Here is a 14,155-nt window from a genome sequence, read left to right as displayed (position 1 = left end):
CGAAACACAAGGGAAAAGAGGGAAACCGCGGCAAAGCAGCCGAAAATCAAAGCCCCTTTACTGCAACCTGCAATTATGCGACAGCAGCCAGGACAACTGCCTGCCTTTTGCGATTTGGAGGGGGGGAAAAGGGTGCCCCTTGAAATCCGAGGCAATATCAAAAAGCAGCGAGCGTTTTAGGGGCTGACTCCTATGCAAAGGAAGTGCCTGGAAGTGGGATGGAGAGGGCCTGGTAATGTCCCAGCTCAACCACAATACGGTACAGATACCAACAGGAATACAGGAATAATCGCACGAATAACTCTCGACAAGCGACACTCAAATGGAGGGGTAGACGTGGTACCCCCATCGCATAGAGGAAAAAACCCAACGAATCCTTTGCCATCCCGAAAAACTCTATGGTTTCAATTATCAAAAGCCGGGCGACGTCGGTGACAAAGCGAAAAGGTCGCCTTTGTTTGCTGCTGCCTGTATATATACCGAAATAAAGGCGATTAGCATTTCTAAGCCCTAGATTACCTGAAGTAGTTTATACAGCCCCGTCTTCGATAACAAGATTGCCCGGCTTTGTTTGCTTGTTTGTGACGATTTTGGCAGCGTTCTCAGGCGACTGCAACCCTCCGGAAGATTTCGTTTCATCTAACGCCTGACTGCACTTCCCTCGCAGGCATCCGTAATTCATGCCTCAGTTGCCTCTTGTTCGGAACCGCAAATTCCCAAGCTCGATTGATCCGAAGGCAACTCGCTGCCGGCCAGGGAATGAGCAGTTGTCCTTTCGCCAGGACCTCTTCTTACATAACTCAGCGCAGCTCAGTGCCCCTCAATGCATGTATGCGGAATTGGCGGGGTAAGCCTCATCACTTATGCGATGATTTATTCAAACGAAAGTCCATAATTGCATTTCGCTTAATAAACTGTTCCGGTTCTGTAGGTAAATGGGAAAAAAGGTATATAAGTTTATATTGGAAAATCAACGACTGCATTGTTTGATTGTTCAAATGATATAGGAGTTTCAAACGGAATAAAGAAATATTCACAGAAAAAATAGCTATGTGAATTAAAAATATCCTTAGTTTCTGAGCTTGTTATATATTTTGTTACGAGTATTGGTTTCGGCTTTTATACAAGTTTAATACAGTGCACCTTTTTTAAACACATTTGAAATTTCGCAGATAAGATATAGCTATCTGCAGCAGGAAGTTAATTAAAGATCGCCTTTGAAGTCTTCCCTTTATCATTGCCAAATCAAGTACACTGGCCGACATGAGTGATAGTCCCACCTCGAGTTAGGCCCTGCTCCCAAAGAGCCGCGTTTGGCTTAAGAAGTTGTCGGTAATTTCACACGTCCACTCTGCCTGCGAATGCTCCTTGGCCCAAAAGCCAACTGGTGGCTACGTCCTAATTTACACGAGACTCCTCCTGCGGATCCAGACATCCGACAAGGAGGCTTTATTCGCAGGAAAAAATTAACGCAGACACAAATTATATCTGGCGCTGATTAATCACTTAACAAGCCTTGTACTCCGCGGATATTACCCACACACACTCGAACTCGCACTCGATTCGGCCCACGTTCGTCTTGACCTCAGCCAGAAAATCCAGGGGGGGGGGGGGGTTAAATAAAATGCCACGTCAATTTCATGCAAAGGTGCGCAGTCGTAAATTTAACTGGACGCGTAAATCCTGCGCGCAAATGTTTCAAGTTCGCGCCGACAACGCGATCGCCAATGCAGCTTACACAGAAAATAATTTTTTGATGATTAATATCTAAAGTCATTTCTTAAAAAAGAGTTACCCAGTCTGTTTTCCAGGCCTAAAGCCTATTTTTAGTTTACCGATGAGAAAATTTTCTTTAATGAGTTCAATTATTTTTAAAAATTAAATATTGCCGCACTAAGAATTTTTTTCCCTAGCAAAAACAAAATCCATTTATTTCGATATGATACTTATGATATTTTTAAAGAATATTCCTAATTACATTCTGCCATTAAAATCGCTGTAAGAATCCTTTTAACTGTTATGCTTACCAGGTTGATTTCGACTTTAAAACCAATTAGTTCTTAAATTTTTTTAACATTCAACCAACAAAATATTGTGAACGTTCTGAAGACGATGCAATTTCTCTAAGTGTAGTCCGGTTCAGCTGAGCTCGGCTCACTTCCAGCCGATCCAGTCCGGACCATTGCTGTCCAATTGTATTTATTTAGGGCCCGCTCAACTGCCTTTTGCCAGGCACTCTGGCTTGTCAGCTCGGCTGGCCGCGCTAAAATTTAAATTCATACACGATCGTTGGCCCCAAAAAGACTAATGAGCACAATTATGCATTATTGCAGCTCGTTGCATCGAAAATGAACTTTAACAAGCCTCGGCGAACACTTGATGCGCCCTGAGCCGGCCAAGGAGTTGAAGTTGAAGTAAGTTGCGAGGGGCTGGGGAAGTAGTGTCTGGCAGCTCGAGTTGGGTAAGTCGCACAAAACTAGTTTTTCGCGGCTGCCTGGCCGCCGGTTTTTTTTGGGATCTTTTGGGTTTTGGCAAGCCTGAGCCTGGGATTGGCTTAGGTTGTTAGCACGGCTCGAACAGAGGGTCTCTTCTGCATTCTCCAGAGCTCAGAAGACTGCCGAAGTCAGGGGAAGTCTGCGATAAGGTCAGCAGACAAGGAGACAATTGCACATGACACTTGCCGGGGCACTAATCCGATTTGGAGCCAAGAATAATGCCTAAATTTGTGCCTGGGTAAATACTTATGGTAAATAAATGGGTTTAGAACCGAAGGGAAAGGAAATTCTTTGATATTTATAGATAGAACGAAACTGAATGATAATATTAAGCATTTGATAACATTAATTTAATCTTAAGAAACAAAGAATAACGAAATTTAGAATTTCCTTATGGCACTACATGTATTAAATGCTCTCACCCAACTATAAAATGTCAATAAGTGATTAGACATTTGTTAATCAAGAAGCTATGCAATTGTGTGGCATTTGGAGATAGTCAAATGGCTAATGGGCAAATCGAATTTGTAGTTTAAGTTGTGAATTTGATTGTCGAAAGCTGAATGCCTAATTGGCAAATCTGCATTTTGATTAAAGTTTATGATGACTGGAATTATCCGCACTATTGCGGCTCAGTCATGACTATTTCAGATTGGCATCCCAACCACCGAATCGCCCCCTTTCGACCACTTCGGAGTTCAACTCTGGGCACTTGCCAAAAGTGTAGCAGTCAAAACAGATCGTCGGGATTGGCAAAGGCAGCAGGCAACATGGCCACATGGCCTGCGTCTGGGTTGACAAATAAGGCTGTGAGTCGGCCAGGAAATTCGCTTTTTCCTGGTCGCCTCTTGCGTGCGCATAAAATTCAAATCAATGACAAGACGTCGAGAACGACGACGAGGAGGACAAGTTTGCCGGCAACATTTGCGTTTCATTGCCAAAACGCCAATTTGGCAAGCCGAAGCTGAAGAATGCTGTTGCGGTGCTGTCCTGGCTTTTTATGGCTTATAGATATTGTCTCAAGATGTCTGCGGCGGATAATCTTGTTATCGCGTCTCGTTGCATTTAATTGAGGCAAGCCAACTCCAAGCTCCGAGCTCCAAACTCCAAATTCCCAACTCCGAACCCAAAGTTTTTCAAGTTGCTTTCCCAAGGAAAAAGAAAAAAAATTAATTGGTATATCAAAGCATTTGAATTTTAATGTGTTTTGCGTGGTCAGCGGTTCGAGTTCTAAGTACTCCCCTCTCAGCAAAGAAGGCGTGTACCTCATTTCCATTCAATTGCACTCGAACATTCAGTTCTTTTCCGCCTTTTCCATTTAATTTGTTTTCCTTTTCATCGCATTCTTTTGGGAAAAGGGGCAGGTTGGTTTTCTGAGAGGACCGCACGCAGCTGCCGTTGACATTTGGCATATCCATTCGAATTTCGAACCGAATTCTAAGCATATCAAAATGTTATTCAATACTCTTTCCCTGCATTCCTTAAATGCTTTGTAGTAGGCTCCCTCCTTGGCCGTATTCTAATTTACCTCCGAAAAGGAAGCCGGGGCACAGAAAAAAAATTGTCGCATAAAATTACAAAAGACAAAAGGTCGATTGTCCGTCCGAATCGCTTTAATAGAAATCTACGCCCGTATTTTCGTTTGACAGAATTTCCAGCCATTTGGGCCTGTTCTTTGGTTCCCTGGTAGTAGTACATGCTTTTTGCATTTCGCTCTATTTTCGGTCTGAGTTCCCTTTGTCTAGCTCATTGTAGGGCCTCTCCGTGATTCCATTTGCCCGGGCCCCATCCAGATTCGCAGTTCCATATGCAGATTGAATTACACCGCAGGCCGCCATCGTCTCTTTAATTGTCTGTTCAGAACGGACCAGTTAGGATAATTTGCCGTTGTTCTGGATTAATGCTCTCAGGGGCGGAACATCTCAGCGGTTGCGGGGATGGGGATCCACGCCCCCGGCTAGAAATATCATTCTTTCTCAAGAGGCGGGGTCTCTTTTTTAGCCTCGACTGGGGGTTGATTAGGCCTGGTATATAGAAAGCCAAGCTCGAGAGAGACGAACATATTGTAAACTTAGCTACGACCATCCCTTTTTAGCCTGCTCATAGCTTAAAATATCAAATTGTCTGGGAAGGGACTGAGAAAAGTACTCAGCCCACTGTGAAGCGAATTATCCAACTGCCCAGGGCCTTCAACGGCTAAACGATCTTTTATTACTTAAAATTTCTGCTGCCATGTCGTCGCCGCAATCTCGTTTCAAGAGCCCCGCCAAAAAGCCACCAAAACTTAATAATATTAAAGGAATCTGCAAATGACGCGCAAATGTTTCAACACTCTCGGCATCAGCTCCTCCGTCCTGCTGTAAAACGCCGCAATGCCAAAGAAAGAAAAATGTAATAATAATAAAAAAGAAAATTATTGCACTTCACATTCACAGTCATCGGACAGTGCCATCTTTTGCCCGGGGCCGTCCCGTCCTCTCCTGCACTTCGCATTGCGCAAGAGCCTCTGACGACCAGAAGACCAAGAAGACCCGGCCCACCGATCGCGACGAGGATCGGGGATCGAGACCGGGAACCCAGAACCGAGAAATGGGGATCGAGGATCGACAGCCGGCTGGTCCGCCACTCGTTCTAACAAGAAGGTGATATAAGTGGTTCGATTGCCGCAGCCATTGCACACTGCTTTCGGCTGAAGAGCCCTATCTGTTACCATTTTCTATAGTATATTATATTTTTCTTTGATATTTTTTGAGAAACAAGGAAACTTAAATAATGAAAGTTTTAACATCAAAAACATCCAAACAGAAAATAATCAAGCTTCATACTTACTTAAACTATCTTAAAGTTATTTTAAGCTAGATGAGATGCTCACTAGGGTTGGTAAAACGATCGATAGCTCAATCGATACTATCGATGATTTTAAAATTGGGAAAACATCGAAGCCTTGGACCCAATATCAATAAGATCGATAAGCAAAATAATTTAATTTGACGGCTTTATTTTAAATGTAAGTGTTGAACATTGAACTACACCTACAAAAAAAAACAGTTGCTTAAAATAGAAAAACTACTGTTAAATATTTTCTAAAGGTTAGTCTACATCTACAAAGTATGTTTCACGATTTAATAATATTTCGTTTCCATGAGGAATATATATAATTTTTTTTTGCTGGATACTTCTCAAATTTGGTACTAACCCATAACTCCATTCTGATAATAGTAAATAGCTTACAGATTTAATAGGTCTCTCCATATTTTCTTGGTTCCTAAAACCACTGTGCCGATTCCTCGGATCTTGGCGCAGAGTCGGCGGCGGCGGCGCGTTAGCGCTAATAAGCAATTGCCAAATTACATTCGCGTGAGTAATCTCGCGCCCCGATGCCTTCGAAATGGCTAAGACGGCCGGGCTAAGACGGCTGCAGCTCGGTGGGCGGAGCCTGGTGGGCACCGCGAGCGCAGATACTTAAGTGATGCCCCGTCCGCCGGAGTCCGCCGTCCGCTGTCCACCGTCCGCTGCACGTCCATGGCCATCCGCAGGGGCATGCCAGTCACTCACTCACTCGCCGGCCCGCTCACTCACTCACTCAGTTAGTCAGTCAGGCAGTCAGTTGGCCCGGTCACTCATTCATGCCGGCTTTTCTGCACAGGAAAAATTATTATGTTCATATTCACACTTAAAGGTTAGCCTTTTGCATTTTGACTAAAAAAGCAAAAACAAAAGTTGAATAATTTTAGTTAGTACTAATGTCAGTTCTTGGTTCAATAATGGTTCATTAAAAAAGTATAGCTTTAGTATGCTCTCCCAAAATCATTAACAAGGATATATTTTATTTTTTCCGTCCTAATCAGTGCTGCCATAAAATGGCAGAAGTGAAATACTTTTAAAAGCAAGAAGAAATATTTTTTTAAGATCTCTAGAACATTAAATGTAAAATTGTTTTTTCCGTTACATCTAACAACAAAATTATAGATATACATATCCCGATAAAGGATACATATGGCAGCCCCATTCCTAATGGTAAACTTTAAACAGATTGCAAGCCTAAACAGCCTATAAAAATTTAGAGCCTTAAACATAATTTCAACTACAGTTAATTAGTTAATTGAGCACTAAATCTACCGACTATAAAATTCTAAGACCCCTAGATGTAATTAGGGACTGAAAATAATCATTACTTGAGATTTCTCTTTACAACTTGTAATAGTTAATGTATAATTCTTGGTCTAATCAGGCCTCTACTACTAAAACCTAATTAATATTACATGTATTTTAAGAGGTAGTAAAAGGTAACCCCCTATTTTCCTGTGTGTGGAGGCAGCAACTCCGAGCTCCCCGACTTCCCATACTTTTCGAATCGAAGTCTAAGCCTGTAATTTAACTTTTTGCCCGTTCGGCTGCTTCTGCTGCTCTTGTTGCTGCATTTTGTGGCCCAAAGTAGTCAGTTAGTTAGCGCTGCGATCGCCATTTCTTCGCTCCCTTTGTGAGTCTCTCGCTCGGATTGGGAATTTCTTCCCTTTAACACATTTTGGCATGCAATTTGCTGAAATTAACTTCAATTGCAATTTCTGTTCTGTTCTCGCCGTCCCCTGGCCCCGCCGAACCGGGGTTGTGTCATTCCCATTGGGTTATCGTTGCCGCATCTTTTTGGGCCAACTGACATGTGCATATAGGCATGGATATTGCCATTAGAGCGGCAATCTGGCTGTCAGTGCGAGGGGAGATCGGCTCGCAATTCGATTGCCGTTCTGCTGTGAAATAATGCCCCCCAGGCGGGTTAACTGTTAATGGCAAATGAAAGGAGCCTTGCGATTAATTTAACGGGCTTCTTGGGGCGGGGGAAAATGCTGGGGATTGTCGAACAGCAACATAGTACAAAGTAGTAAAGGGATTCATACTCCTTTCTTAACTCCTTACTTCTTACTTTGGCTTACCTTACTTCGAACTGAGGTAGTTCGATTGCAATCCTGCCATTAATATGCCAGTTCTGTAGTCGTATTATTTCTATATCCTCCGGCTTGAAGGCAGTTCTACACTATAAAAACAAGAAACAGTATGCATGAATTGAAGCTCAAAAGTTATAAAAATTAAATTTCAATTTATTAATTTGAGTCTCATTTCTTTTGGTAGATAGATGTATTATAAAATTGTTTTATGTAATCTTTATGGCAATTTTAAATTTATTCCTTTTTTTTCTGTGCATCTACAGTTGAATTGCCTTCGACTGGCCCTGGCCTAATATGAAGCAACACCATTAACAGCATGCAAATTAAAAGTACTCAACAACATATCAACTGGCGAGCTACCAGGCTGAATCTCCATCTGCAGCTCCAGTTCCAGATCCAGCTACTCCTAGGGCTTGAGCTCTGACTGGGAGTTGGAAGTGGACTGCATCCTGCTGGTTTCGCTGTCGGCTAGGGCACCAAATGCTGTCGAAACAAAGACTAAATGCCTGCAGAACCTGCAGGAGAAGGGCAGAGTGGCACGATGTGGCCGGCAAGAAGCTATCAAAGCTGGCGATGGTAATTGCAGGTTTCGCTGCAAACATTTTGCACCAAAGCGACGTCGCTGCATTTCAAGGAGCTGCCCCATCCTCAACCTCATCTCCATCTCCATCCACCTTGTTTTTGGCCTCGAACTGGGACTACAATGTCGGCGATGGCTGCCTTCGACGCGCATGCGCAACGGCCATCAGTCAGAGACTTTGCGACTGACTGACTGCTCGACTTAATGACGGGTGAGCAAGTGGGGAAAACACTTACCCACAGAAACTGGAATCGAACTATATTATATCTAGTTTTTATATTTTGAAACACCCTTTTATTTGAAACAGTACCATAAAACCAGTCTATTAGTATTAATTCAGTAATAGCTTAACGAAAATCCAATAAGGAACATGGACAGTTTAACACCAATTTTATAAAATCTCTTTTTTTTTACCTAAGCAGAACTTGAATTTGGTCTTAGGTTTCTTAATCTAGGCTTATTGGCCATTATATACAGTAAAACTCACATTCATTCTTCAATTGTTTTTATTTTTTATACACTGACTATCAACTTATGTTCAGTAAATAATAAAAACATTTACATAACGTACGATGAGCCTTGACCACTTATGGTTGTTTAAAGATTTTTGTAAATAAAAATGATATTTTAATAATATACAAATCTATAAAAAACCATTCTAAAGTTTAAGAATTGTGAAATTTAAGTATCTTTCAAGCGGTAAACTCATGTTTTTCGGGCAGTAACAGTGGTTCCTGTTTTAATTCTTTAAAAGTGAGTTCTTGTGGCAGAAAAAATGGGCAACACATATCCTGCAAGATCGGTTCCCCGCAAATTCATTGACTTTCGGTCTGGACGAACGACTCAGCTTCGCCTAAAACCGAATCGAGTATTTAGGAACCAGTGTGGCCGACTGCCTCCGGCTACCTGCAGGCTGTTTGTCTTTGCCATTAGAGCCACCGCACAATTTCCCAAATGACAAACATGCCAAAACGGCTAGAGCCCTAGACAATGGCCAAAAGGAGCAGCAGGACGGCAAACAAAGGCAGTGAATGTGGATGGAACAGCAGGAGCAGCACATTAATCACAATGCTCCAAAACGGCTTGACAGCCATCTACGTGGAATTGTCCCTGGTATCCGACTGAGTGTGTGGTATCCTTGGCATAATTCTTATTCAATCGCTAAGGACAATGGCCATGGCTCGTTGTAGTTTCAATTTGCGGTGGGCTTGAGATTTGTGCCAAGACAATTGCCAAGACAGGAAGCCGACGACTCCGGCCATCAATTTAAAAAATGAAAAATTTCCTTCTGTCTTGGCAGTGGCCGGAAAATGGAAAATTAAATTAACCTTTGCTGGCTGCTGCTGCTGCTGCTGTCTTTTCGTTTTCCTTTCCCTTAGCCAGTTCTCTGTTCTGTGTTTTGTTTTCTGGCCAAAACAAATGCAAGTCCAAAGTGCGATAGCATCTACTGCCGAAATATGTTAATTTTCAATTTAGTAGTTGGTCGCTCTGGAAAAATTGTGTTTTCATATAGACCCGCCCCCCCTCTCTCTTTGTTTTTTCTGTAATTTTCGTTTATTTTCGGGCCTGTTCTTGGCCCTATTGGAGGTACTCGAGCGGAACGGGCAACAAAGTTTTCCAGGGGAGCAGCGCGTCGAACGAACTATCACGTCCACTAATCTGCTGCATATAATTTTCGGAGGCGTAGTTAGACCTGCCACCCCGCCCCTTTTGACAAGAAGAGGAAGTGTTGCCATGTTAGTTCACCGCTGGCCAACTTCATAAACAATTTGTTGGGCCTGCTTTCGGGCCCAGACTGAAGAAATAATTAAGACATTATAAATTATTTGGGCCGGGGGTGTTGATTGTCCGGCTTTGTCTGCGGCCTTTTCGTTCTTAATGAGCATAACAAAATATTCCATTTGATATGTATCTGCGCTCTTTTCATCATACTCGTTGATAGTTTGAGTTATGGGATGCGGCCTGTTAACCTTCCGCTCTGGATATTGTTGTGGGAACAACTCTTGATAACGCAGTTGGGATTTAAATGATCCATTTCGCGGCGGTTAACCAAAGAGAAATTTAATTATCTTAACTATAACATTACTAATAGTTATGCTAACCTGAAGATAAGGATATTTTATTTTCACAGAAAATAATCGTAGTTTCACTTTTAAAGCAATACCTTGATAGCATTTTTATTGTTTTATTATCTATCTTTATATATCTATCTCTAAGAATATTTTTGCCCATTCCCATTTAAGATATCTCTTTAAATCAGTTTTTAAAAATCAGTTTTTTAAATGCAGCTGGCAGGTGAATGCACTCCTCAAAAGGTCACTTGCTGAAAGCGCAGACCGAGCACACATTCATTTCGCAGGGCTTTCAATTAAGCTGAAAAGTTTTTAAATCAAAACTGTTAAATGTCGAAAACTTCAGCGATTTGAAGGGCACTCACGGCCAGTTAACTGAATGGATCAGTCAGCGAAGCGCCTGCCAGAGATGCGAATCTCGGCCGGGATCTGCATCTCTGCATCCCGAGCTGGAATCGAAATCGGAATCAGAATCAGCGTAGCAAAAACGATTTTTAAATCAATTTCTCAATCAATGTCAGGGCGAATACAAAACATACGCCGGAGGAGAGCCGCCTGGCTGGATTGTTGGATTCCGATTGGAGTCGCGCGATTCCTGGAAATCCGAGTCAAAGCTGGAAATCGTGTGCTCGCATACTGGTACCGAAAAGTAAAAGGTTCAAATTGTGTCCAAAATGTCAAAAGCGGGCTCAATATGATCGCCGCCGCCTCTCCGCAACAGAAGCCCAGGAAATTTGATCGCATGCAGATAGCGCTGGGCCCTGGGACTCGACTTTGCCAAGATTCTGGCCCTCAACTTGGGCTCTTCTCGGGTTCTGGGGGCTCTGGGTTTGGGCATGCAACTGTTTTGTCGTTTTTGGCGTGCGATAACCCGAGTCAATGACTGCCACTGCGGTCTGAGATCCGATCCCCAGTCCCCGAACCCCGGACCCCGGATCCACCCCACCATCTCCTCCTTATCCGGCATGAAAAGTGAACTTGACTGCAGTCGGCACTCGAGTGCACTGCCAACTTACGGGAGCCATGGGCCAAGGCGGCTTCGGCCAGGCCAAAACTGCAGTCCCAGCCGCAGTCTCATCCTCATCAGCATCATCATCGCTGCATACAATCGCCGATAATCTCACGCTTGGCATCGGCAATATCGGCTCAGACAGCGCATCCGCACTGGGGAAAATCTATGTTGAGTTCGTAATATTGTTTCGAATAACCGGATAGCCAATCTAAGCTCATCACCTGCTCCTGAAACATAGTTGTATAACTATAAAATACTTGGAATTATAATCGTCTTTCAATAAGAAGCGATTTGGACCACTTATTGAGTACCATTTCCTTAGAAAATACATTTATAGTTATACCAGTTCGGTAATAAGAAATAATAATAGTGTTGATAGAGTCTTCAGTGGATTTGACTGTATAATGATTCTTAGTTATGGGTAGACAGTTTTATGTATATATCCAATTTGACATTATAAATGTAATAGTTGTAAACTAAAACAAGGAAATATATTTAACTTTAATAGATTAATGAAAATAAATGCTTTTGTAGGTATGATAATTATAGGTATGAATAGACTAGTAGTTTCTGCTTATATAACTAGAGGTCTTCGTCACTACGTGGACTGCCGCCCACAGTGCTAGCTTTGGTATCAAATTATAATTATGATCGCATTCCCCTTTTCATCACTCGATACATAGGACTTAGCTACAGTAAATACCTTGCTTTTATTTAAATAGGTATGTAAATAATTCAATTGAACTAACAAGATCTGAAGTATAATCAGCACACTTTTCTCTCTGTGCACTCAGATCCGACCTGCACTGGGAGTTCGGTTTAGTTCGCTTTAGTTTAGTTTGGCCCCTGGTCGGGCAGTTGTTGTGACTTGGCATTCAATTGAATTTCGTTAAATTACATGAATGTATAACCATTTTAATTTTCTTTTCGGCTGCTGCTCGGAATCGTCGGGGATCTGGTTTGGGCCCTGCCCGGCCTGCAGCTCCTTCGCCGCGACGGATGAGATGGGATGGGATGGGATCTCGCCGCGCTTGTAGTCGATGCCTTTTGAATGATGACCCTACAAATCACGTTTCGCAATGGCTCTGGTTCCTGCTCCGATCATCAAGATGCTGGGCCGCCGATAGTCCCACCAGGAGGCATTCCCATAATGACGATGATGATGGGGAAGTGCCAGCAGCGACGGCTCCCAGGAAAATGGGCTTTTCGAAGGTGTTGCCACCGGGCTTCTTCTATACTACATATACATAGTTCAGCCGGAGGCTTTCCCTAACCGGTACAGTGCGAACTAAGTTCGGTAGTCGGCAATGCACTATTAGTTAATGGTTTTCCAGTTGATTGACGTAGCCAATATTCCTTGTGTCATGTGGGTTTCCTTTTTTTATATTTTATTTCGACACTGTTTGTGTAACAAATCCCATTTCGTGACTGTCAAAGGCCCAACCACTTTTGTTTACTTAGGTTCCCAGACCTTCGCAGGGCTGGCTGGCATAACGATTCTGCGACTGCGACTACTCCCACTCCCTAACAGAATTTCGCACTGCACAAATCATGTTCATTACCCAACCACCGTTGCTCTGTCAGTTAATTTCAATTTCGAACATGATACGCCCCAAAAAGGATAACTCGTGTGACAAAAAACAATTAAGTCCCGGGGTGACACGAAACGTGAATGTCCCGTTGCATAGAAAACAGGGAGTGGGTCGTGGTTCGGTTCGTATTCGGATACGGGGATACGGACTCGTAGTCGACAGTCCAAAGCCCAAGTAATGCTCGTTCACAGATCCCATGCCATACCATATATATACCATACATACTACCTGCACATGCACGGTGAAAGCGTGAAAACGAAATGAAAAATCACGGTGTAAATGGGGGAGGGGATGGAGGGGGTAGGTGGTCGAAGGACGGGGGGCGGGGCTCCGAGGCATGCACAATTGGGCGTTGTAATTGAATTAGTCACACCCACAGATTGCACACATGAATGACTTGCCGAAGACAAAAAGACACAGGAGTCCTGGGGTAGGGACGCGGCTGGATCGCGGGGCGGCGGCGGCTAAGGCACGAAAAAACTGCGATTTATTTATTAAACTAGGTTACCAGGCAACGGCTCACGAGGGCGATGAATGGGTTTTCCCAAGGCTGGACTGGGAAACGATTTATGAAATGCATTTAAGCGGCGATTACACAAAAGGATCTGCCACTCATCTGCTCAGAAGTGCACAGAGTGGTCTTTTCAGTTGAATTTATGCTTGCATTTAAGTCACACATTTATTCTTAAATATTTAAGAGCAGGCTAGCCTCAGAAAAACTGTGTCAAATAATTTAAAGACTAATCTAAGGGTTCACACAACAAATATTGGCTAAAAAAGTTAAGAAATATTTAAATACAATTTTAAAAAATTATAATTTAATACAAAGGATGTATCTTTTTTATTCTTTTTGGCTTAAATTTTCTTAGTATCAACTTAATTGATTTTATGTATCTTCATGCTTATAAAAGTGGTAAACAATTCTGCTGATTTAAAGTGTTTAATACCAGACCAGAGTATATTTTCCTTGCAACGCTTTAAGGTCTCTTAGCTCAAGTCCCCAGCTAAATATTTTCCAAGATGCGGTACGTACTAGGCAAAGGTCCTCCGATTAGGCCGCCTGGGAACTTTCGCCCAGTGCGCCTGTGTGGGTGTGGCTGCGCAGGTGTGGGTGAGTGGGTAATGTGTCTCAAGGACCGCTGTGGCACCGCTCAAGTATTTGCCAACATGTGCAAACACTGCGAGGCCAATTTGCATTATAATCGGGAGCAGTGACGACTTGACCTTGCCACACACCCACACAACCGCACACAGTTGTTGCACAGTCACACGGATACACTCGCTCACTCACTCACACACGAACACCCCGTTGCAGCCCGTTTTTCTACTACACTTTCTCGAGCACTTTTTTCAGCGCCGCCCGAAAGTATGCTTTGAGATTGTGCAGCTCGTAATTAAACATGTAACCAAAGCGAGAGGCAAGGACCCACACCCCATACCCATTCCCGAACCCCGAACCCC

Source organism: Drosophila subpulchrella, chromosome 2R, assembly GCF_014743375.2.
Source record: "Drosophila subpulchrella strain 33 F10 #4 breed RU33 chromosome 2R, RU_Dsub_v1.1 Primary Assembly, whole genome shotgun sequence".
Taxonomy (NCBI): Eukaryota; Metazoa; Arthropoda; class Insecta; order Diptera; family Drosophilidae; genus Drosophila; species Drosophila subpulchrella.
Note: the sequence above shows the minus strand (reverse complement) of the source record.